Source organism: Humulus lupulus, chromosome 6 (assembly GCF_963169125.1).
Source record: "Humulus lupulus chromosome 6, drHumLupu1.1, whole genome shotgun sequence".
NCBI lineage: Eukaryota > Viridiplantae > Streptophyta > Magnoliopsida > Rosales > Cannabaceae > Humulus > Humulus lupulus.
In genome coordinates, this window is record NC_084798.1 from 45,094,075 (window position 1) to 45,121,429 (window position 27,355).

Below are 27,355 nucleotides of genomic sequence, written 5' to 3' on the forward strand. Positions count from 1 at the left end.
TCTTGGCAGCTTCTCGCTGATTAACGACCCCTTCCAGCTCCATCTAGGCAGTCTCCAGCTTCACAGCCATCTTGGCCACCAGATCTACGTTCCTATGGGCCAACAAGGCATCCTGGAATAAATCAAAGTTAGAAAATTTACAAGGAATAATGATGGTAAATTAAAATACTAGACAGGAATATGGCTTACCGCGGTGGCCTAGGAGATAAAAGGGCATCCTGTAGGCTAAGGTGGCATATCAATTGAGCTGAAGATTGGACATGGTAGCCCCCACCTGGGGTAGAAAATCCGCAGCAAGCGGAGCCGTGTTTTGCCCCAACTTGGGCCAAAACTCGATCTCGGCTACAAGTCGGTCCACGATCTGTTGGGGAGCATTGAAGCCCTCTGGACGTTCAGAAAACTCCACCTTCCACTGGATGGTCAAGGTCTGGTACACCTCGTCCTGTTTGTCCCAACTGTCGTCCTAAGCTCGGGACACCATTTTCTTCCTCTCCTCCTGGAGGACCAGGTCCCCTTCCTCGGGAAGGATTAGGTTGACAGGAAGTCCTGGAGCCTCTGAGACCTCTTGCGTAACAATGAGGCTTTCCTTGGAGGAATTCTCCTCGGCTAGGGATGGATCCTTGGTCTTGCTCCTCTTGGTCCGCTTCGAGGACCCCGCGGCGGCCAAGTCCGCTTTCCTCTTGGTCGCCCCTCCTCCTTCGGAAGGATCCTGCTCCAAATTCATAACTTGGGGGAGGAGCAGGCTAGGGCAGAACTATTTTAGTGTGCACCATTGGGATGGAACTTGCAACGATACCCCTCTCAAGAGCTTCCCGGACTTGCTCTGAGTCCCCGAGGATCAACTCCATAATTTTCTTTTTGGTCGGGCCCTTGGTGGCCCTCTTCGCCGAAGCCTTGGCTGCGGCCGCCCTGGCCTCGATCATCTCCTTCATCTTGGCCACAGGGTTGGACATCTCCGGATCACCTGAGATAGATGGAAAAAGAAAATTGATCAGTAAAATACATGAATGGGGATAAAAGTCAAAAATAAAAGTAACATTTAAGTCTAAAGTCCTCTAGGACGAACCCTTATCTAAGGAACGGGCATGACTCAACTTTCCTAGGGATAAAGAGTAAATTTGGTCCCCCATGTCATCCAGGTCACAAAAGCTACCATATTGGAGGAACCATGACGAGTGCATGAGGGTCAGCGTGCCTATAACAATGGGGCAAGGAAGCCCCACACTGCTAACTGTCCCGATTAAATAATTTCGGTATTGTTTCCTATTCCTAACTAAGCCCCCAAAATGAGGGGCATAAGTTAAAATCAAAGGTGCTTTACCTTGCCCCGAAATGCTAGCTCCGGGAGCTCCAATGTTAGGCTACCTCCCCTTGAGAGGGGCGTCCAGTTCTTCGGGCTTGGCTCTCTTTGCCTGACGGGCCTATTCCTTCTTCGCTTTTTCTGCATCTGCCCTGGCCATGGCCTCCACTGCTTCGATATGGATGAGGGCCAACTCCTCCCTCATGGCAGGATCCATCTCGCATTGTGGCCCACAGAAGCTAGGAGCATCTATCGGCTGTTTCGCAATAATCAACCTGACCAGCCGAAGATTCTCTGTAGTTACGAAGACCCCCACATCCAGCTTTTCGGCACTCAGAGTGACATAGAATTTTTTTGCTCCAAGATCGATTCGTTAAGCCGGGTTTGAGCATATGGATCTGTTTTCCAAGATTGTGGGTGTCCAATAAAAAAAACTAAAGGTTGGATAGAAAGTGGAGAAGGATAACTTACCCACATGCTGGAAGTCCAGCACCAAAGTGGGGTTCTTCTCTAGGAGGAACCTGGATATCAGAGGGTGTTTCCATGTGCTGAATGGAGCCGAACTGATGCTGTGGGCTTTCAGTCTGTAAAACCCTTCCCGCATCTTGTCTTTTGAGTTCAATTGCAGCTCCAGTTTGTAAAAATACAGCACTTCTACGGGAGTGGGCGCCGAGATCTCATTCGATACGCATAATATGCGCCATTCCATGAGAAATTTGTACGCCTGGGGGAGAAGCTAGAAGGACGTGATCCCCACAAACTTGAGGAATCACGCGAAGTAGTTTTGGAGCGGGAGAATAACTCCCGCACTGATATGGTCTATGTTCCAAACCTCGAACATTCCCACGCCAATATAGGCCTTCTCCACTTTCCAGGCCAGTCGGTTGTGGAAAAGTCCCAGAGTCGCCTCTACTCCAAGGGCTTTCTCCAGCTAGTGTAACATACCGTAATTCCAAAACTCATTCTTCTCCCTGTCCATTTCCCACGTATTGCCAGTGGGAAGTTTGGACCCCTCCAGGACTACAGGGCCCGCCTGGACAATGTCTTCCGCGTATAAAGTCACGCCGCGACTAATGATCATGGACCTGGAAGTGACAAATAAAATGAGAACCAAGTAGTTAGCACCAAAACCAAAGAAAATTGTACGAGGGTTCTCCTAAAACTACTTGGAGAGGTCCCTTACGGACCCAAATCTAGGATCAATAGAGATCCCAATATCTTGAGTCAAGAACTAAAGTACAAAGAATTTTCTAATTCAACCGAAACAGTCTTGAGGCGTTCAAATTGATCCAGGACAACTAGACTGATATGAGTTATCAGCTAGAAAATCTATGGTTCATGCCTACACAATCTTACTTAAAACCAGCCTACACAGTGGTCACGACCCTAATAGTTTTATGGTCGAAGGTATAACGTGACAATAAAAATAACTCAAAGGAACAAAAAGATGAGAAAATGACCAAAAAACTTACTGTGAGGTACGAGATTTGAGATTCGTAAAGTTTCAGGCGACAAAGTCGAAAAAATTGCAGTCTTAAATCTAAGAAGATGATGCAGGAGTTCATCTGCTGGTTGAACCGAGACAGAGTTGTCTGCTAGTTGAACAGAAAAAGGTGTCGTCGGAAATAGGTGAACTTGAAGGTGTATCAATTGCCGGAGAATCTTGTCAGCAATGGTGGACATACGAAACTCTCTTTGCTCTCTAGTTTGAATGTATGGGATGAGTAAAGTTTGGAAATGAGCCTGTCAAGATTATAAGGTAAAAATCCACTATTTGATCCAACGGTCCACAGTGAGGATCCCAAGATTATCCCCATCTGACGGTCCCAGATGATGCAAGGGCATTAATTAGCCTAATCGTACACTAAATCGTGGATTCGTCAAACCACGATCCGCATCTACCTCATCCAGCGGTCCATTTTAAAAATCTCAAGCTATCCCCATCCAACAGTTCTGGATGGTACAGAAGCATTAAGCAGCCCACTCGAGTACCCAATAAACCTTTTTCATACAGACGGGACATCTCAAGAATTGCGTTGACACCCATCGATCACCTAGGCAATCAAAAGATTCTTTCTAGATCTTTAGGGCATGAGTGGCGCAGACGCACCATCAACCTGAAGACACGTGTCTGAAACATTGAGAATTTGAAAGGATAGAGATTGCCCAAATGGCCCCCAAGTAAATGAACCCGACTCTTGGTAAATGAACCAGGATATTTGAGATTGATCCAGGATAGTGAGGCAAGTCTCCATCGTGCGAACACGGATGAAGACTTGGAGGGTAAATGTAATCCTTGTTTTCCACCCGTGACACGTGGCTTGATCCAATGGGTCTGTGGGCCCTCTTAAGAGGTCTAGGCCCATCCTAAACGTGGTGAACGGGGAAGGATGAAACCCCAAATAGCCCAACCACCATCGAGCCCAACAATGTTCAATGGGCGCGAGCATAACAAAGGAACTGGGACTAAGATGTAGGCTCGAATCATCTTCCCAGTCCTGACCAACTTACATCCTTCGGGATGCTAATTGAGGTGGCAGACTAACTAGTCAATGGAGAAAGACCTTATCAAGAATCCATGGGAGATACTCAGTGTCATAATGTCCATCTTGGAAAATGAACTCGAGTCCTAGTGAATGATCCACGACTCCGGTAAGTGAATCGGGACATTAGTAAACGAACCTGGACCAGACTTTTGGATAGGGCAAGCCTAGCTAGCCCCAATCCTGACCCGTCCCCATGAAATTCGGCAGTTGGTCTTCTCAAATAACCTGCAGAAGAGGGTAGGCACGGAGCGTACATTGTTTCTAGGAAACAGTACTTCCACTACTCTGACAGATCCTGTCCCCAGGATCCCCTTAGAAGCCCATGTGGACCAGTCCGAGCTAACGTACAATGGGTAGCTATAAGGCTTGGCCACGACGGAGTCGGCTAAATGGGCCCAGATTAACTACTTTTTATTATGTAACATTCTTTGTATTATGGATCCATTAGCGAGCAAACTGTAATTACATCCCTATTGGGCACGGATTAATCCTGTCTAAGCCCAATGCGCTTGACTTCCTATAAATAGGGCCAGTTGTGCACTGTAGCAAGGATCTCAGATTTTCTCTTATAAGCAAATACTCTATTAAAACTTGTAGAAAACTCCATTGTCAAAAACTCTCTAAATCCTATTACTATATACTCGTGGACTAAGGCTCATTAACGCCTCAACCACGTAAAAACTCTGATTATTCTTCTCTAATTCTTTCTTTTCTACTCTTACTTCTTAATAAATTTATAGTTTATGAAAAACTCGGTAAACAAGTATCATGGCCATGTGCTCATCTCTTCATGGACTTTCTTGGGATAAACTCCAACTCCCATGAGAGGAGGCACCACCTCTAAATCCACATAGGTGAATTTCTTACAACATCTTTGCTACCTTTATAGATGCTTGTTACACTTAACTAAACTTCATTAAAATCCCTAGGATTAACCCTAACTCTGTAGCAACCAACAGTAATCATCTCGGATGGAATTCATCATAAATTTTAGAGTTGAAACTATTCACTTATCAATGACTTCTTCTTACCCATTGAAATCTTTCCCTTGATTTGTACAAGTTGAAAGATGGGTTTCCATCATTGGTGAATCTATTGTTCTAGGAGTTTCAATCCCATCCCTTTTGAAGTAGAACTTACTAACCTTCTCACAAGAGGTTTTGTAAATGGATCCGCTAAGTTCTCACTTGTCTTAACATATGAGATTGATATGATCCACCTTGAATCAATTGTCTCACATATTCATGTCTTAGACTAATGTGTCTAGACTTTCCATTATACACACTATTATATGCTCTAGCAAGTGAGGATTGGCTATCACAATGTATTGAAATTGTTGATACCATATCCGAGGTTAAAGGGATATCCATCATGAGATTCCTAAACCACTCGACCTCTTTGCCAGTTGCCGCTAAAGTTATACACTTTGCTTCACTGATTGAGTGTGATATACACGTTGGCTTCTTAGAACCCCGTGAGATTGCACCTTCTCCAAGAGTAAACACCCAACCAGTGGTGGAGAGATTATCTCCAACTCCCGATATCCAATTAGCATCGGATTATCCTTCAAGTATCTTTGGAAAATTTGTATAGTGAAGACTATACTCTTTGGTACCCTTAAGACAACCAAGAATTCTCTCAATATCTTTCCAATGCTTCATACTTGGATTGCTAGTAAACCTACTAAGTTTACTAACTGCATATGCAATATCCGCTCTTGTGCAATGAACGGCATACATTAGGCTACCTATTGCACTTGCATATTCCAATTGAGACACCAATCTTCCTTCGTTCTTTTCAAACTTCATGTTTGAATCAAATGGTGTATGTGCCTCTTTGATTTTGAGATGAATGAATTTTTCGAGCACTTTCTCAACATAGCGGGTTTGACTCAATACAAAACCCCCACTATTCCTTCTAACTTTAATACCTAGAATGGTATCCACCTCTCCAAGGTCTTTCATTTTAAAGTTAGAAGATAGAAACCTCTTCGTTTCCATTATTCCTTTCATGTCATTACTCAAAATCAACATATCCTCTACATATAGACACAAAAGTATCATAGTCACCACAAGTCTTAGAGTATAAACACTTGTTCGCGTTGTTGTGTCTAAATCTATTAGAAACAATGACTTTATCGAACTTGTCATGCCATTGTTTTGGAGCTTGTTTCAAACCATATAATGATCTGAAAAGTATACACACTTTATGTTCATTTTCCTACACAATCTAAATAAAAAGGAATGAGCCTAATGCCTAGCAAGGAAAAACTACTAAAACATAAAACATAAAAAAAAAATGGACTACAATATTAATGGCCATTAACTCATTATCATAGTATGTGATAAAAAGCGCTATAGTCCTCTTAACTATTTTTAGAGGTAGGTTTAGACACAACTATAGTCTATGATAACAATAAAAATCTTAGGATTTGCTATCTAAGCAACCATATTTCCCAAGTGACTAAAGACATAAGACATAAAAGAATAAAAAATCTCGGGATTTGCTATCTAAGCAACCATATTTCCCGAGTGACTAAAGACATAAAAAAAACATACATACAGACACATGGCACATAAAATCTAACTTATTTTCCTTACCAAAACCAAAATATTGGAGACAAGTGCGAGATTAGAAACACCTAAAACCAAACAATAAAACCATAAGTTTCCTAAAGAAAGAAGATGAAAAAAAGATCTAAACCATCGAAATAAGGACTTACCGAAAACCTTAAGTTTCAAAGAAATCAAGTACCTAACCAAAAACCATTATAACGAGTAAGGATTTGAAGTAAAAGAAGATAATAAGAAGAATAGAAATGGACTACACCTGAGGATTAAGAGTACCTTAGATAGCTTAGAGCTTCGATCTATACCTCAAACATCAAAATCACATTATAGCTTACTTCCCAAGTGTTTAGAAAAGCTTAGATTTGAAAGCTTTAACCCCAAAATCCTAGTTTTTCTCTCTAGAACAAAAATAGAAGCTTGGAGGCTCTGAAAAATGTTTGAAAGATGATGAAATAACTGAGTGAAAGGTCTTATTTATAGAGTTAAAGGAGTGAAACTAAGTCCTATTAAAATGAATAAAAATGATATTTTTCGCTCAACAAATGCCCAGAACTCGGTCAAAATCGTTTAAGAACAAGTCCAAGCTATTGAGGATTGTTTTTAGCTTCGAATTCCATGGAATTTCAAAAATGGCTCATGGAGTTGATATATCGCCCCCTATAGGCGATATATCGCCTGCCCTGTTTTTCCGAGGGTCCATGGTTTCGCTCATGCATAGTCGATGTATTTTTCCGTATTAGCTTAGGTGATATATCGCCCCCTATAGCTGTGATATATCGCCTTATGCTTACGTACTAAACCACGGTTTTGCACATTTTAAATACACTTAAAGCTTTTTAAACTACTTTGACTGAGTAATACAAGATCCTAGTATCTGATGGAAGGTTCTAGACCTCCTAGGCTTATCCTTGATTTTGTTTATTCATTTAAAATCCTTAGTAAATATACATGTGACAAATGTTACATTTTAAATTATTCTATTTAAATATTAGGCTATAATAAATAATATCTCTAGGACAAACTTCAATAATTAAACCTTATGATAAAATTAATATTTCTAGATTATAGGCTAAACTTATAAAATTCATAACTACCTCTACGAGCTTCCAAGTAATTATCGACTTGGACCAATATCCATGAAAACTAAAATACTACAACATAAAATAATACTATCAAACTAAGTAAAATTCTGAGGCGATATTGTTAGGAATAGTGCCCTTAAAGAAATTGTACTAGACAGATATTGTAAATGACATAAATAATTGAATTGAATTATTATTTATATAGAATATGTCTCATATTATGTTAATAATATTAAGTAATTATCAGAAAATTCCAAAGTTTATCTATGTGGTCTTAATTTCATATTGGTATAAGAGGATCGAGATTAAGATAATCAACTTAAAACAGTTCACAGTAAAATAAAGTTATGGAATCTTTAGATTGATTACTGCTCGTAAGGTTCGCTAGTATTATGAATACAAGTGACCTAGATCCGGGTCACTAGTGTAGTAGAACACTTTAGTGAAGGTACTTTACATATAGTGATATATATAACTGGACCAGATGTGATTTGTTAATACTTGTTTAAAATTTGTTTCATAGTATTAATTAAACGCATGAAACAATGACCATATACATGATGATCTTAATCCTGAGGTTGCTATGAACTCTTATATATGTCATATGATCATTTGATTCATGCGTTAATGTTTGTCAGAATGAGCAGGCTAAGAAAAATTGTTTTGGGAACTCAATGACATATATGGTTGGGGACATAGTTTAACAGATATGGAATTTATACATTCTTATAGATTGAATAATGGTTCCTTATTGGGTTGACTTTTGGAACTAAAAATGTTATGAGCACTCATGTTGCAATCTTGTTGTGACATAACCTTCACTAGTAAAGTCAATGGTACTATAGGAACAAGATATAATTAAAAGGGTAAAATGGTAATTTTATTCTTTTTAATTATGAACCATTAATAGAGGATTAGCGTTGTATGCAATGATTATATCAATTGATACTTTATTCTTTAATAAAGTACTCTGTAAATATATGTCTATAATTATCAAGAGTTCAATCTCATATTTGTAGTGGAGTGATCATGAGATTAATAAATATGATTATTTAATCAAAGAGATTTGATTAATAATCTAATATTCATATATATATATATATATATAAATAAAAAAAAATTAAATTAATTATTTTATTTAGTGGGAGAAAATAAAATTGGTAAGTCAACAATAGCTTTTGATTTATTGAATTTTAAAAGATGATGATAATGATGATCATCAATTTGAATTTTGAATTTAAAATTTAAATTTTGAAATATGGTTGTCAATTTTTTTCCTTAAAAAGATAATACCATATTTTGTGGAAGGATTGATTTTACTTTAATAAATAAATAAAAGAAAAATGAAATATCCCTAAAAATGGAATACACTGTTATTCGCGCATGATACAGTCCAGGGATTGTACCATGCGTGTAACAATGTACAGATATTGTATCTGTGTAGTTTTTATTTTATTTATTTAATTAATTAATAATTTTGTAATGCCCCACGTCATTATGGATGATTCCTTGAATGACGATTGACCCTACAAACCAACACGAGCCTTTCCAATGTGCTTTGTCCTCACTCGCACGCTTCCTGGGAAAACTTCCCAGGAGGTCACCCATCATGAGACTACTTCAGGTCAAGCACGCTTAACTTTGGAGTTCTCAAGTGATGGGCTACTAAGGCAAAGAGAGGTGGATTGAGGGAAGTCATCGGAAAAGAGTTGCAGCTGGCCGATGAAACACAAGCACGATCAAGTGAGCACGTCACCAAATAAGGTGTTGCCCAAAGCGAGGATAGGGATTTAGATCCTCGCTTTGGGGATTTTGAAGAAGAAGTATGACCAATCGAGGATCTCGAAGAGGTCCAACTCGATGAGGCGGATCTGACCAGGGTTGTGAAAGTCGGTAAAAACTTAGACAACAATAAAGAAAAAGTTGGTGGAATTTTTTAAGTAAAACCAGGAAGTCTTTGCCTGATCGCATAAAGACATGGTTGGAATTGACCCAGCAGTTATCAGCCATGTCCTGAACATAGATAAAAACTTTCCACCAGTGCAACAAAAAAGAAGGTTGCTCGACAAAGATAGATCGAAGGCTCTAAAGGAAGAAATTGAGAAGCTAAAGGGGAACAGATTCATCAGGGTAGCATTTTCTCCATCATGGGTCTTTAATCCCGTACTAGTACCCAGGCCAAATGGAAAATGGAGAACATGCGTGGATTTCACATACCTTAATAAACCCTACCCAAAAGATTGTTTCCCGCTCCCAGGGATCGATCAGCTGGTCGATGCCACTTCAGGGCATGAGATCCTATCATTCACGGATGTATACTCTAGGTATAATCAGATCAGTATGCACCCACCTGATGAGGATCACACTAGCTTTCGGACCGATACAGGGCTTTACTATTACAAAGTAATGCTCTTCGGTTTGAAAAATGCTGGTGCGACTTATCAGCGATTAGTCAATCACATGTTCAAAGAGTTAATCGGTACAAACATGGAAGTATATGTTGACGACATGCTAGTTAAGTCGAAGAAGGCATAAGGACATGTAGGGGACCTGCAAGAGTGCTTCAACGTCTTAAACAAATATCATATGAAGCTGATTCCCCTCAAGTGTTCCTTCGAAGTTGGATCAGGGAAATTTTTGGGATTTATAGTGAATTCACGAGGTATTGAAGCTAATCCCGAAAAGATCAAGGCCCTAGTCGATATGAAATCGCCAACAAAGATAAAAGATGTTCAAAGCTTAACTGGGAGGATTACCGCTCTAAGTAGATTTATCTCCAAATCGACGGACAAGTGCATCCCATTTTTTAATCTACTTAGAGGCAATAAGAAATTTAAGTGGACGCAGGAGTGCGAGCAGGCTTTACAGGCCTTAAAGTCTCATATGTCGCAGCCACCAATCCTATCTAAGCCAGTTGAAAAAGAAACTTTGTTCATCTATTGGGCGGTCACAAAATGTGTTGATAGTGTTGTCTTGGTAAGAGAGGAGGAAAATGTGAAAATCTGCCCATTGAAAAATTAGCCTACTGCTTAATCTTAGCCTCCAGAAAGCTGCGGCCATACTTTCAAGCTCACCCCATCATAGTTCTAACCGACCAGCCCTTACGGCAAGTTCTGCAGAAGCCAGAAGCTGCTGGTCGATTATTGAAATGGGCAGTAGAACTTGGACAGTATGATATTTCTTACTCACCACAAGCAGCAATAAAAGGACAAGCTTTAGCAGACTTTGTCGCAGAGCTCACTAGGCTTCCAGACAGTGAACAGATAAAAAGCCTGAGCCTCAAAGCCAAACTCCCTCTTGGAAGTTGTTTACAGACAGCTCTTCTAATGAGCACCACGCTGGAGCCGGAGTGATTTTGGTAACGCCTGAAGGACATCGATTCCACTGCACAATCAGATTCAACTCCACAGCGTCCAACAATGAAGCCGAGTATGAAGCACTGCTCCCAGGTTTACGATTAGCCAGGGACATGAACATAAACTCACTTGAAATCTATAGTGACTCCCAGTTGGTGGTTAATCAAATTATTGGAGAATATCAAGCTCGGGGTCTGAAGATGGTTGCTTACTTAAAAAATGTAAGGGATTTGTTGGCACAATTTGAAAAATAACTCTCCAGTAAGTACCTCGCGACCATAACTTAAACGCTGATGCTTTGGACAAATTAGCGAGTGCAAAGGATTTTGACACCCTGAATATAGTGCCTGTTGAGCGGCTGTTCGCACCAAGCATCAAAGCAGAAGAAACCTCTATGATAATTCAGGCAGTGGATACGTGGATGGAACCTTTCATTGAGTACTTGACGCATGGAGTGTTGCCAACGGGGAGAAACAAAGCAAGAGCCCTCCAGAGGTAGGCTGTTCGGTTTCTTATGGTCGACAGAATTCTATACAGAAGAGGGTACTCAATGCCATTCTTAAGGTGTGTCTCAAAAGAAAAGGCCAAAGAATTAATGCGAGAAGTCCATGAAAGATTTTGCGGAGATCACGCTGGGGGGCAGAGTTTATCATAGAAGATCCTAAGGCAAGGATACTTCTGGCCAATAATGAACGAAGATTCTGTGGATTTTGTTCAAAAATGCAACAAGTGTCAGAGATTCTCCAAGATACCACGAGCATCCCCTAATCAACTAAAGCAGATGCAAAGCCCGTGGCCATTCGTAGTGTGGCAATAGATTTGATTGGGTTTTTTCCCACAGGAAAAGGAAACGTCAAATATGTCGTGGTGGCTGTTGATTACTTCACGAAGTAGGACGAAGCTGAGCCACTTGTAACCATAACGACCAAGAAAGTGCTGGATTTCGTGGTCAAGAACATAGTGTGTCGATATGGATTGCCAAGAAAAATTGTCTCAGACAACGACACGTAGTTTGATAGTGATCTATTCACGAGTTTTTGCGAAAGGCATGGGATTATCAAAAGCTTTTCTTCAGTAGCTCATCTGCAGGCAAACAGCCAAGTTGAGGCTGTCAACAAGACACTAAAGGATACTCTGAAGAAAAGGCTTGAAGAAGCAAAGGGGGTCTGGCCAGAACAGTTTCCTGAAGTCCTCTGGTCGTACAGAATGTCACATCGAACAGCAACAGGTCATACTCCATTTTCCTTGGCTTATGAATATGAGGTTATGTTGCCTGTTGAATTAGATCCGTCATCCCATCGACGGATGGCATACGACCAAGACACTAATAGCCAGTTATTAATGGAATCTTTGGATGTGGTCGATGAAAGGCGTGAGCAAGCCCAAATCCGAGTAGCAGCTTACCAACAAAAGGTCGCTCCGTATTTCAACTCTAAAGTACGTGGAAGAAGATTTAATGTGGGAGATCTAATACTAAGAAGAGTTTTCCTTAACACCCACAATCAAGCTCCTGGAGTACTTGGACCTAACTAGGAAGGACCATATCAAATCGAAGAAGTCCTCCATCCATGCACTTATAAACTTGCTCGGTTAAATGGAGATCTCATTCCTTGCTATTGGAATGGAGAACACCTACGCAAGTACTATCAATAAACAATTCTTCTTAAAGAATTGGCTTGTATTAAATTTACTTTTTACAAGTTTATGAACAAGGGTTAGTCAACCATGTGACTAATCGCTTATAAGTGTAAGAACATATTTTGATCACTCGTACAGACACGATTGTCCATCTATTACGAGAAATAAAATGGACTGAGCGCAACCTGTCAATCTTACCAATTATTGTGTTTATTACAAGTATTTGCTCATTATGTGTGTTGTTTTGCTGTATTATCATTTTAAATCTCTATTACAAGCATGAATGTTCCAATAGGTCTTGGTCAAGGCAAGTGACTAAGGACCTGAAGCTCCTCAATCACTTGGGGGACATATAAGGTATCTAGTAAGCAAATCATATTGATAAGTATATGTAAACACATGAGAAAAATAAGTGAAAGCATGCTACGGTAGAGTATTTTTCAAAATTTTGTTTAAATTTTGTTAAATCAATCCAAAGTGCTATGCTAAGTTCGTTCATGCGAACATATTATAATAAAAATATAATCCTTTACACCGCGAGCAGTTACTATTCGGATGTAATTGTCTGTTAAAAGGAAAAGCAACCCGTGCAGCAATAAAAATATAAGTTGTCTTGACATCATGAACCGTAGTTCGTGTGTCTTAAATTACAAAGTTAGATAAAAAAAAATAGAAAAATTATGAAGCAGGAGGGTCTTGAGGAGTTTTCTGGTCGACTGAGGCCCCAATTTCCTCTTCTACGCCATCGATGCCCGTAGCCAAGGAGATTTTGGGGGAAGCTGGAACTTTCGCTCTCTCCTCCTCTTCCAGACGAGCAACACACTTCGCCAACTCAGCCTCCCTTATAGTATCAGGTAGATAAGTAAAGTCAGCCTTGGGGTTGCTCTTCCAGAACATGTAGAAGCACTGGAACGCTGCTCCCTCGTACTTCTCCAAGTTGTGCGCGTTGGTCTCCTCAAGGTCAGTAACCTCCTTGCAGCTAATTTCCAACTCCGATTGAAGTTTGGGGGCTTCTCGGTAGTTTATTAGCGAGGCTTCCTTGTACTTATCTCTGGAGGCAGTAATTTTGGCAACGGAGTCCTCCTTCTTCAATTCCTCCTCAAGCTTGGCGATCTTAGCCTTAACTGCTCGCAACTCTTCAACATGCTTGGCCTCAACCACTCTGTGCTACTCAACCAACCTCTCCTCAGCCACCTTGATCTCTTCAGCCTACTCGGTGACCGCCTCCTCTGAGCGGCACCAACTGGTACTCACAGTCAGAATCCCCTGTGATCAAAAAATAAAAGTAAAAAGGCTGTTAGTATCTATTGGAGAGATGAAAAATCAAACCATAATGGAAGCAGCAATTTACAGTGAGTAGTTCGTTCAGCCCGCGGCTGAGGAGCTGGTCGACCGACATGGTATGAGCATTGCTGAAGGATTCCAAACTACATCGGTGTCTAGATAGTCTCTTCAGCCTGTCACTGGCCGATGTGCAGGTATAGTTCAAGATCGCCTCAACCAAAGTTTTATCTGGCTGAGAGGCATGATTTGGGTTGGCAGGAGCTGAAGGATTCTAGTCAGTGGGTGCTAGAGGAGTTTGGTTGGTAGGGCCTGGAGGGGGAGTGTCTCTTTGGAAGGAGTTGGTATAGGAGGGTCCTCTGTCCGAGCCCTCTTTAAAGATGGGTCACTACAGCCTTCTCCTGGCTGGCGCCTGTTCGATTTCTTCCTGCTCGCAGGAGTGGCGGTAGTAGGATTGGTATATAAATTGAAAGCTTTTTTGACAGGCATGTCTTCAAAGGAGAAGCGTAAAATCAGTCACGGCAAGTTTTCATGCAAAAAAGACAACCAAACAGAGAGAAAAGAAATTATAAGGAAAATACCCGAGCTACAACTACTGGTCGCTACATTATTTATTGTACTATTGCTACACTCTCTCACTGCCTTGAAGAAATCTGAATTTAAATTAGGCATGTATTTAAAGTTGTTGTCCCCGTCAAATAAATGACAGGGAATGGGCAAACTGTCTAAGAGTGAGAAGTCAGTACGATTCTCATCTGAAAATTCAAGAACAGGCTCAGGGTGTACAGAAACCTTCTGCTTGCCCTTTCCTAGTGGAGCAGGGGCAGCAGCTGCTCGCGGGGTGCTGGAGGGTTCCCTAATGGTCGCTCTCGTTGTCATCCTCCTTGGAGGTTATGGCACATCTTGGTGCTGCTCGGGAACTCCTCCAGTAGTAGCACTCCCCACAGTTGATTCCCTCACATCCTGGTGATGTGCCAGAAGGCCAACCAACCTTAGATTGTTCTCCGTGACCAGCTCTTTGACACTTTTTTCTATGTCGATCATGTTGTCCATGGATGCTGCTCATATCTCCATCTCTGGAGTAGGAGTTGGTCGACGCCACGGACCTAAATGACACCGAAGTTCTAAGGAATGTGCAGAAAAGCTAAGGGAAATTAAGCGACCAGTGAATAAATAATTTACCATCTTTAGTGAAGGCCAGATTGTTGGCGACCAGATCCAGTGTTAAAAGTACTCCTGGAAGTACTTTCCCATGTTGGACTTGTGGGTGATCTCACTCAGGAATGTGCGAGCAGATTCCTGGTGCTAAAAGTGGAAGAACCCCGTGTTGTTGTGATTGGGGTTGGACTTGAGATCAAACAAATAATTGATCTCATGTGGCGTAGGAACGGGCCACTTCTTATGGTTGTACAGGATATAGAGAGCAGAAAGCACTCAATATACGTTTGGGATAATTTGGAAGGGAGCGACCTCGAAATAGTTGGCCACCCTTGAAAAAATGGATGAAGAGGCAGGGTTGCCCCCACCTCAATGTGGTATCTCGACTAGGCACTAAAGGCGCCCCTAGGAAGGTTCGCCCGCTGGTCAATTGTAGGCTTAATTAAGGTTATCCCAGGAAGTCTATACTTCTTGAGATAATTCCCCACCATCCTAGTTGTAATATTGCTAGGAGGTACCACGGACCATTCAACCTCTGGTTGAAGGACGTCCCGAGGTTGGGATTTTGTTTAGATTCCTGGCTGGGAAGTATTTTCAGGTTGAGGGTTGGTCGAAGGATTTTCAGCCCGAGGAGAAGGCTGTTTGGCAAGAGGAGAAGTTGTTTTCTTTTTCTTTTTAGCAGTGGAATTTACTCGACCCATGTTTGTTGGACTGGTCGAAGGTCTATTTGAAGGGTTATGAGAAAAGGGAATTTCCAAGATTAGTAACGAAGGTTGTTCCTGATCTTCGAGTAACTGCACGAGCAAGTCGTCGTCGATCGGCCTCTCACCTCCCCACGGGTCATGCATGAAAATCTACAAACAGAGAAGGGGAGATGAGATTCTACAGCCAATAGACCAAGGAAGTGGAAAGGTTGGAATAATGTTGCTCGTGTATAAAAGTTAAGCTTTTATACGTCCAGCAACATTCTAACAAAAACACTAAATTCTATGCGAACAGTTTGGAAAATGAATTAAAAAGCAGAAGTGAAAAGTTTTTCAGGAAAAACTTCTCGACTCTGAAAAGGCGGGAAAAACCCAATTTTTTCTGCATGCTTGAAAGTCGACTTTTTACTTCAATTTTATGCCCTAAATCAATAATCCTAACTCCCAAACTGATTCCTAAGCCTCACATACTGTTATTTATTTATCTTATCATCCTCAGACCTACGTACCCATTTACCCCAAATCGGTTTTTCAAGAACATTCAGAAACTCAAAGTTCGGAACAAACTGGAAATTAAATATTGCATGGCAGTTTGGCGACGGAGAAGTTCGAGAAACTTACTTGGATAAAGATTAGTGCAAACTTCTGAGACAATGAATCGCTGGGCAAAAACTTCGTGGATCGTTGGGATAGTTTGGGTTCGAAAGGTTCTGTTCTTCAGTGTTCTTGAGAATAAGATAGAAAGTAAAAGGTAAAAGGTAAATATGAAGGGCTATATATATTGGTCGAAGCACGGTTACAGAGATAATCATGAGGGGTGATTTTTTGAGGCATGGGTAAATGTGATAGCTGTCCAACACCTTTTTGGGAAACTGCAGTGATATGATTGGTTGCCTTTTTCGAGACGACATGGATGGCTCTGGCAAATTTGACAAGGCATACGAAAAGTCAGTTGTCTAAGTTTACTTTATGCTGGTTGTAGTAAAATAAACTTGGGGGGGAAATGTTTACCCAAAAATGATCCCTGATGATATGGCAGGATTGACCTACACTTGACATGCACATGGAAGCTTTAGGTGGATGCATCCTAATTGGCCCTCGACCAAAAAGTTGTTGATTTGTCAAGCGTCATACTTATATGCAACCAACCTGATCGTATACTTCCTTTTACTTCCTTTATTCATGCAAATCTATAATTATGCATTAGTTGTAATTTCTTTTATTACCTAGATACGCAAGTCTTAATGGTAATTAAGGCCCATCGGCCCATGTAATCTTCTTGAGCCTATAAATAAGAATCAAAGGGCTCAAGGAGATGGGGGTTTTTTAAACTTTTGGTCTTTGTATTCTGAGAGAAAAGTAGAGTGTGATTATTCACTGGAGTTGTAATCTTTCCAAGGCTGATGAAACTCGTGAACCCTAGTTCATTGATCACAGTATTGGAATTCTACGTCAATAAAAACACTAAGTGGACGTAGATCATTACTATCCAATGGGGCCGAACCATTATAAATCGTTTGTGTTATTTATTCTTCCATTTGATTTTTCTTCTTGATTTCATCTCATTTCATATTGTTTATCTGACTCTGTGTCGTTGACTAATTTAAGGTCAACAATTATAGATATTTTGTTTTATTTTTAATTTCGAATCCATGTTCCTTACGTTTTTAAATATATTAGATATATAGTTATATTATTGATTTACTAGATTTTAAAACTATTTATTATACATATATATATATATATGATACTTGTTATTTTTATTATTAATTAATTATTTAATTATTTTTGTGGTTATATAATTATTGGAAAATCAATTAAATAGCTATAAATTAGAAAATAATTATTTTTTTAAAATAGTAGATAGATATTTATATTACTGATTTACTTTTTAGATTTTAAAGCTATTATAAATATATGATACTTATTATTTTTATTTTTATTGTACCCCTTTGCCCAAGAAATGAAAAAAAAAATGTATTAATCCTTTATGATTACTTATTTACAAATGATGCAATAATATTCCCAAAATAAAAAAAAAATTAGTCAAGATTGTGTAAGTTGGTCACTTTAAAAGAAAAAAAAGTTGTAATTTTATATTTGATAAAGCATAAAATGGCTAGAATGGGCATTCTAACTATACAACATTTCTCCATGTCATTAAAAATGCTCAAGCATGATTTTCATATAAGGAACCAACATCCCAAACTTAAGTTGTGCATGTAAGCCCTTGATCAATATCTTTAAGACTTTAACCTTACAAATACTTAGATAATATCAATAAAGATGTTAATTAGATAAATTGAAACTACAACGACTTAGTGAACAAAAAAAGAAAGAGAATAATAATGATCTCGATCATATTGAAATTCAAATTATAAATGAAGATTGTAATTATTTATATATATATATATATTTAGAATTTAAATACCTCTCATTTAAAATAATTAATTAATTTTTTATTATTATAAAAAATAAAAGCAGGTTATCGTAATTATATATATAGATATTTCAAATTTAAATATCTCTTAGTTAATGGATTAATTTAATTCAAATTATATATGCATATATGATTTATATAGATAATTTTATTTTATTTTAATAAAAAATGAGAAATTAGAAAAAATATTTTTGAGTAATTTTAGAGTGACACATCATTTTCTTAGTTCTCTCCTTTATATAAATGTATAAATAGGTAGATAGATATAGATTAATGATCATAAATTTTAAAAAGAAAGAACAAAATTAAAAAAGAAAAGAAAAAAAGGATAGATCTATCGATATATAGGGATTGTTATAAATATGATACTTATCATTCTTATTATTAATTCATTATTGAATTATTTTTGTCTGTTAATTATTAATAATTATTGAATTTTTTTTTTTTTATCAAGAAAAAAATGAACTTCATTAAACAAACAACAAATACAACTGAAAGGGCAATTCACCCACAAACAATCCAACCAATATTGTACAAACAAATAAAGGAACCAACTAACCACCCAAACTAATAACATTGAAGTTTTCCTAAAAAAATATGTTCCGGTAAAGATAACTTCCTATTTTTAACAATGAAAAATCTGTATTGCACAATATTCATGATATCCCTAGCTATACAGTCAACTGTCAAAGTAAACCCATCAAAAAGACACTTGTTTCGGTTCCTCCAAATGTAGTTATAACAGTAGCCAAAATCATATTGGTAATAGATGAGATGATTCTAGGTATTCTACTAGCAATTCAAACTGTCCAGCCAGTAAACTCGCCAGGTCAAGCTCTAAACTCCATCCAAGCAAAGATTAAATCAATTATCATCTTGGAAAGACAGCACTTCAAGAAAATATGAGTGTGACTCTCATTATGGGCACCACAAAAAGGATATAACAGACAATCAATAGTAATATTAAACCTGAGCATGTTGTCTCTTGTGAGAAGTTGAGAGTTAACCACTTGCCAAAGTAAGAAACAATGCTTAGGGATAGAAAGTTTACACCAAACAACTTGATGATATCCCACCGGCGGTTGTCTTAAGGAGCTGTTATAGAGTTTAGAAGCCTTAAACCTCACTGTTATACCAGACTATTCACCTCAGCTAAGCTAAATTTTCCCCTCATATGATAAAGCTTCCTCCAATACCAGCTGCAATTTGGCTTCAAATTGTAGTTAAAAAATTAGAGCCTTTCAAGTATATTGAGTTAACCCATTTGACCCAAAGTAAATCATGCTTCTCAGAAATGGCCCAAATATATTTAGCTAAAATAACTCGAGTCCAACTAGAACCATCCCTGAACCCGAGACCACCATAAGCCTTAGGGAGGCACACCTTCTGCCAAGAAGCAATATGGATGTTGCTTCTGTTTCCATATATTCCCCAAAGGAACCCACGACAAAGTTTTTCCACTTCCTTAACAACACTTTGAGGAAGCACAAAGATACTCATCCAATAATTATGAAGCCCAAATAAAATTGTATGAATGAGCTGCACTCGACCAGCAAAAGATAGGTGCCTACTTGCCCAAGAATGAAGCTACAATCTAATCTTTTGAATAATAATGTCACAATCTTCATGTTTCCATTTAGTTGGCCGAATAGGAACCCCTAGATACTTAAGAGGAAATGTCCCTTCAGAAAGCTGAATCTCATGAGTTATGATCCTTCTATCTGCTGCATTCACTCCTCCAAAAACATGTGAGATTTACTAGTATTAACAGAAAGCCCTATGGCAGCACTAAAATTTTCAAGAGCCACTTTGAACACTCTAACAGCAGAAAGAGTTCCCTTACAGAATAAAATCAAATCATCAGCAAAGCAAAGATTAAGAAGTTTAAGGCTTTTACACATGGGGTGAAATCTGAAATAAGCTGCCAGTTGAAGTCTCCGAGTAAGATATTCCATGATTAGAACAAACAAAAGCGTAGACATATAATCACCTTGACGCAGCCCTTTCTCGCCCTTGAAACTACCTTGCACCCTACCATTCATAAGCAAAGAGTAAGTTGTGTTTTGTAAGCATGTCATAATCCATCCTATAAACTTCATAGGAAAGCAAAAAGCCTTTAAAAGATCTTCAAGAAACCTCCAATCAATAGTATCATAAGCTTTGCTTAAGTCTATCTTAATAGCACATCTAGGAGAGGTAGAGGTCCTCCCATAATTCTTGATGAGATCTTGGAAAATCAAAATGTTATGAGCAATGGATCTACCCTGAATAAAAGCTCCTTGATTCGGCTGAATGAGATCAGGAAGAACCAAGGCCATACGAGAACATAATAGTTTAGAGAGGCACTTGTATAAGGTATAACAACAAGCTATAGGTCTGTAGTCTACAGCCTGAGAAGGATTATCAACTTTAGGGACCAACGACAGTGTTGTATCATGGAGCTCAGAAGGAAATATCCCTGTCTCAAAAAACTGGTCAACTGCTGTACAAACTTCACCCCCAATATCCTGCCATAACACCTTGAAAAAACCTGATCCAAAGCCATCAGGACCTGGGGATTTGGTGATGGGAATACTGAAAAAAGCATCTCAGATTTCCTTATGAGAAAAGGGTTTCAAAAGAGAAAGTTGCTAGTCAACCGAAAGCTTAGTACCCATCTCCATATAGTTTAATTGATCTTAACAGTAGCTGAGCTTGGACTTCCCATATAACTTCTAAAGTGATCCACAAAGTGAGAAACTACATCAGGAAAATTATTTATCAAGCTACCTTGTTCAGAGATGTAGGTTGCAATTCTATCTCTTCTTTGTGCTTTTTCAAGCAAGCATGAAAATAAGAAGTGTTCATATCTCCCTTCCTTAACAAAGTAATTTTGCTTCTTTGAGCCAAAAAAAACTATGGTACATGTGCTCCTGAACAATAAAAGCTTCATTAGCCACCTTAACTAACTCTTGATACCCATAATCTCGGGGATGAGCTTGAGCTTGAAGTTGAGCTTCCGGGTACATATCCTTAACCTTCTGATAATTCAAACCAATATCTCCAATATTGTCCCTATTAAACCTCTTCAATCTATGCTTCAGCCTCATAGTCTTCAAGTAGATAGCCCTCAAACCAGTCCCATTGATTGGTTTCCTCCAACTATTCAGAACCACCTCTTTGAAATCTTGATGTTCAGTCCAAAAATTATAGAACCAAAACAATTTGATACCCATATTCTCCATGGTCGTGGTAGAAATAACACATGAACAATGGTCAGAAACAACTTCCCACCGAAACACAGCTGTGGAGCTAGGGAAAACATCAAGCCAGTCCTCATTAGTAAAAATATGGTCTATCTTAGAGTATATTCGAGCTGGACCATCTTGATGGTTCATCCAAGTAAAATAAGATCCAGTACTCTTAAGCGACTCCACTTGATTCCCAGCAAGCCACTGAGAAGAATCTGTCAACTCCTTTCTGGAGACAGGTTTTCCATCATTTCTATCCTTACCAGTAAATATAGCATTAAAATGCCCCAATATAATCCAAGATTTAACAGGGAGATTGAGCCTAGGTAACCCTTTCCATACCTCTTCCTTCCCTCCATTGTATTGAGCCCATAGACAAAAGTAGCACAGAAAGCATGCCTCTGACCAGCCAATTTAACAACACAGTGAACATACTGATTAGTCTCCTCTATAATAGTAACCCTCACAAAAGTCTTCCGTCAAATGACCAAAATTCTGGCTTCAGTAACAGAGCTATAATAGAAATCACAATTAGGAAGTTTATGCACCATGAATTCCATGACTTTATTCCCCTTCATTTTAGTTTCTAAAAGAGCACCAACCCCTACTTTATTCCTACTACATATATCTATAACTGTTGTATGCTTATTAGGACCATTCAATCCCCTCAAATTCCAGCTCAATATGTTGTGATTATCCATAAGAAGAGTTAGGAACAGAAATGCCTCCTTTCTCACCGTCCACCTGCTCTTGAAGCACCTTAAATGCATTTTTCTGGTTCTGTCCTTGCCCAGTTGGAATTTTAGCAGATAAAGAACTAACAACTTTAACCGGTCCTTGTTTGGAAAGAGTAGCCACCTTCTTTGGAGTTTGCCAACTAGCTTCACTGTTATTTGGTCCCTCAGCATCAGTAGACATATTAGCCGAACCCTTATTTAGATCAGGTGCAGCAACCCGATGTTGGTTGCCCTTATCCCTCCCCTCCTCTAACTCATCTATAGGCTGAACACCCTTCTTGACCCAATGAGTTTTCATTTCCTTACGACAATCTACCATGGAATGACCATATCCAGAGCAAACTTTACATTTAATAGGCAGCCATTCATAATCCACTCCCTGCTCCACAATTTGTCCATACTCATTAAGGAATTGTATACTCCTAGGAGGAGTATCCGTTATATCCATCTCCATAAGAACTCTAGAAAATTGAACTCTGGAGCGCTCTTGAGTAAATTTGTCAACCATGATTGGTTTACCTAGTGTACTCACAAGCGCACTAAGGCATTTACTTCCCCAATACTGAAGACCTAAGTCATGTAACCGGATCCATAACGGAACTAAATGAATTAGTTGAACTGCACTGAGATCAGCAGTCCATGGTCGAATGATAACAGGTTTCCTATGAAACTGAAGGATACCACTTTCTAGTACATGGTCTTGAGTAGCATCATCATTAAATTTGACCATAGTCAGCCCCATTGTCATTCTAGCAATCTGAGCAATCCCTAGATGGCCCCAAACTCTTTTTATGAACCCTTCAAAAACAGCCATTGGGGGATTAGCACCAAGAACCATACAAATTACTGCAGAGCTCCAATTAGAAGATTGATATTTGACCTCTTCAATATCAACCTTAGCAATTTCCTACCATCTTTGATCAAAGGTTCAGCAAATTCAAGTTTTTGGTCACAAAAAAAGAGTTTACTTGCTGTAAACTATTGCCATTGGTTGTGAGCTGAAGCCTGATAGTCCCCTTCCTCCACCTTATCCGCCCAGCTAGAAGGGTTCGACACTGGAGTGGCCATCCCAAAGCCCCGAAGATCAGCTTCCTAGTTTCCCCTGATTTCTATCACTCGTTCCTTTTTAGCTTCTAAATTCGATCCCTTGGATTGAGCTTCATCTTCAAAGATCGTAGCACCAGCCGCAGAGCCTTCAATGATCACAACATCAGCAACAGTGCCTTCCTGGTCCTTCTCATCCTGAATTGACGGAGTGTCTTGATCAACCACATGAGACACGGGCCTTCCTGGTCCTTCCGAGTCAATTTCTTCTTCTTCGCCATGGAAGAGAGCAAACCGAGTCATAACCCTTTTTTTATGTTGTCTTTATTGAATTATTTTTTTTGGCAATATTATTAACAAATTATTATTGGCTAACTACTACAAAATAAAATAAAAAATTAATGGGTTTTGGTGCTTGGACAAACAACTAGTACATATAATACAAATTGCATATTTTTAAATTTCTTCAAAATGACAAAATAGCTAGAAAATCACGTCAAGACATTAGGCAACCACTATAAAATAATGCTATTATATTTGACAAATCATTATTGGCTAACTATTACAAAATGATTTAGTAAATAAAAAAAAAATATTAAAAATTGTGAATTAAATAGACAATAACCATAAACATATATTGTGAGAAGTGAAGATGAAATAGAAAGAGTGCTTTGGAGCAATGTTCGGGCATGTTTGGAAACAACTGTGTAATTACTAAGATTGTAATTATCTCTATATTTTAAAATACAAGGTGTGTTTGGATGTCAAATGGTAATTACTTATGAATTATAATTGTTATGCTTGGCAAAACAGTTAGTAATTACACAGAAAAATAATATTATATAATAAATACATTTTAAAATTGATAGTAATAATTAGCAATTACATAGTATGATTACATCCAATTATCATGAGGCTATGAAAATTGGAGAGTGTAATTGGGACCCCTTAATTACCTCCAATTATATAGTTATTGTGTAATTATATGGTAAGACAAATAGGGTAGTTTTGCGAAAAAATGACTACTTTGAAGATTCACAAAACCCATATGCTGAATCTGTAGATATGCAAGACCCCTATCTCTTCCATTACACAGGGGACGAATGGAACGTGATGTACACAGAATACGACGCCTGTCCTCCAGCTGGCAGTGACGAGGATGAAGAACCGACAGGATGGAACTCACTTCATGAAGACCCAGCATATGACTCTGACTATGAAATTAGTCATGAGACAATATTTAAATAACTATTTCAGCCATAAGGTTTTGTTGTTTAGCCTTTTGTCTTTGTCGGGGAATCTTATCCCTTTGTTGTTTAGCCTTTTGTCTTTTTCGGGGAATCTTATCCTTTACCTATGCTTTTGTCTTTGTCGGGGAATCCTATCTTATCCCTTATCCTATCCCAACCATGGTTGGTTTTGACTAGGATGGGTTTAGTTTGTTTTTTGGTTAAGTTTGTTTGCTGAATGATGTGGCTATATAAGGCCATCATCCCCCCTTGTGTAAATCAGAGAATTTCGAAGTAATAAAATACTAGAGTGTTTATCAAAAATGTTCTTCTAAATCCTTCCTTCAGAGATTTCTGAAGTAGAGATAGCATGCAATATGGATCATATCTGAAGGCAACTACTGTTATAAGTTTTTAGATTAACCTTTGAGTTAATAAATCTAGCAATCTATCCTGTATGATCGTAAGTCACGCAATTTTGAGTATGTAAGTCGTGCAGATTGGTGTGAGAAATTGCTGGGTTTATTGATTCGTTAGTTTGTCTAGCTAACTTATAGCAGGAACACCTTAATGGTATCAGAGCCATACTTCATCCTATCCTACTGACGAGTCTCTATCTCAAAATATGGCAAAAGAAACATCATCCACAAGCTCTGCAAGTTCTAGTACTCCTATAATATCACCCTTGTCACTTACTCCTTCCCCATCTTTCCACAAATCCACAGCCAATAAACTTGACTTTCTTTACGAACTATCATATGTTCCTGAAGAAAACAAGATTGCCAACAACAACCTTCCCTTGATCAACCCATACCAAATATTCCCAAAATCCATCACTCCTTTTACCCGTTCCATTAAAGCACTTATCAAACCATCTTATAAAGCCCCAAAAGAATATATCCAAGCCTCTAAATTCAGTGAGTGCCAATTAAGACCTACTCCTGAGGTCCAATTTGTCACTTTACAAATCCCTCCTGAGTTTATTCCTGAGTGGATTGCGCAAGGATTCACCCACATACACTTTGGTTCCATTCGCTTAGCTATTTCTCTTCATGGCCGAAAGGGCCTTCCAATCGGCTGCCAAATGGGTCTACTCGACACCCGAATGAGGAAATACGAACATGCAAGCATTGCCACCATAGAGACTACATTAAACGCAGGAACAGTAATAACTACACTGTTTCCTAACTTTAATATGTCTCTCAAGGACAACCGCTTAACTGATGCTTTTAAAGTAGAAGTCCAACTCTCTGGAATTGACCAAGATCTCACCTCCATTGGAGCTACCCTTCACTACCAGATGGCGTACAGACTCCAAGATCACGCTCTGGATCTTTCCTTGCCAACAGCTGACGAAGCATTACTGGTCACAGTGGACTCTACCCAAGTTCCAACATGCACTCATATTCCAAGGAAAATCTCTATAGATGATCTTATGAAGATTTTGCCTAGTTTATGGATAACAAATTATGAGATGCTCCATCAACCTCAAAAAGCTGTCCAGACTCTTACTGAACCATCTTATCATAAACGAGAAGATGGCTCTGTCAAAATAATTTTTGACAGAACTCAAACCAAGGCTCCCAGTTGCTTTACCACCCAGTATATGATGACATCCGTCACATCGGCTGATGTGGAAATCCAGTCTTTCGATTGTCAAGGCAGTCCTATTTATGCTTTTGAATCTTCGGATGGACATAAGTATTGGGATGTTTGTGACTGCAAAATTTGCCTAAGATCAGAAGAAGACCTTCCAAAGCCAAAGCAACGTCCGAGCTCGGGAAAACGACTTAAGCAGCGGCTAATTCAAGGAGAAAAGGAAATAGGATTGTTAGGCCAACCCTCTGGAAAGTTTGACTATATAGTCAGATATTATACTCCCAAAGGCTTACCTGACTCTCCTCCAGAACCAACTGGATGGAACATTGAGCTTCCTCCCACGGGCTCCCAAGAGCCTCCACTTTCGGCTCCCCAACAGAACATTTTTCCATGCTACAAAAAGGCGGCAAAATGGATGCAACATCATGGCGAAGCTTTTCCTGCTCAAAATCAGTTCCAACAAATTCCACAAGTTTGTATGATGACTACCGCTGATTATGAGCCAGATTTTCCTCCACTTAAGAAGTTTGACAAGCAAGATGACCAAGGAACAGTCTCTCACCAACCAAAAGTTCAAAACCCTACAACCAGAAATGCAGACTGGACTCTTAAAAAGATATCTCCGGCCGAAGAAGTTCTCAATTGGCAATCAGAAAACATGATTACCCAAAACAAGGTCTTGAAACAAGTTGAGTTACAAAATACCAGAATAGAGACGGCAGTAAAACAATCCCAGAATACTGTCATTGACAAACTCACTGCAAAGATCCAACAAACTCATGAAGAACTTCTAGCTATCATCAAAGAAAACTCAGTTCCGATGCCAATATTTCTAGCAAAAGAAGCTGAGATGAGGAGCCTCAAAACCCAATATGAATCCCTCAAGAACAGGTTCTGCCAATAAGAACCGACAACGACACCTTCAACCAGCTACTTGGAAACTTCGTCCCCGTTCGGGATAGCTACGACGCCAGTCCCTTGGAAGTTTGCTACAATACCAAAAACCTCTCAGCCTTTTCCTATTACCGGATCTGTACAAGAAGACTCTGTTGTAAGATTAAGGCGCATGCTTGATGAAAACCAACAACAGAAGTTAAAAAAGGGAAAGAAAAAAGAATCACCGAGCCAAATGACAGATGAACCCAAACAACTTATGGTTCATCCAGCCGCAAACCCTTTATCACAAATGATTCGCCATACAAGCACTCTCCACATCACAGATAGTGAAATGGACTCAGAGGGACAAAGTTCTTCGACTAGTTCAGACAATTCTTCGAGTGACTGGTCTGAAGAAATAAGCTCAACTTCTGATGATTCCATACTGAGTGACTCCGGAAGCTTATCCAGTAAAACTTTGTCTAGCGATGACGATGAAACATTTCCACATCTGATGGTGCAACCACCTGAATCAAACTCACAGATCGAACCAATTATCACAAGC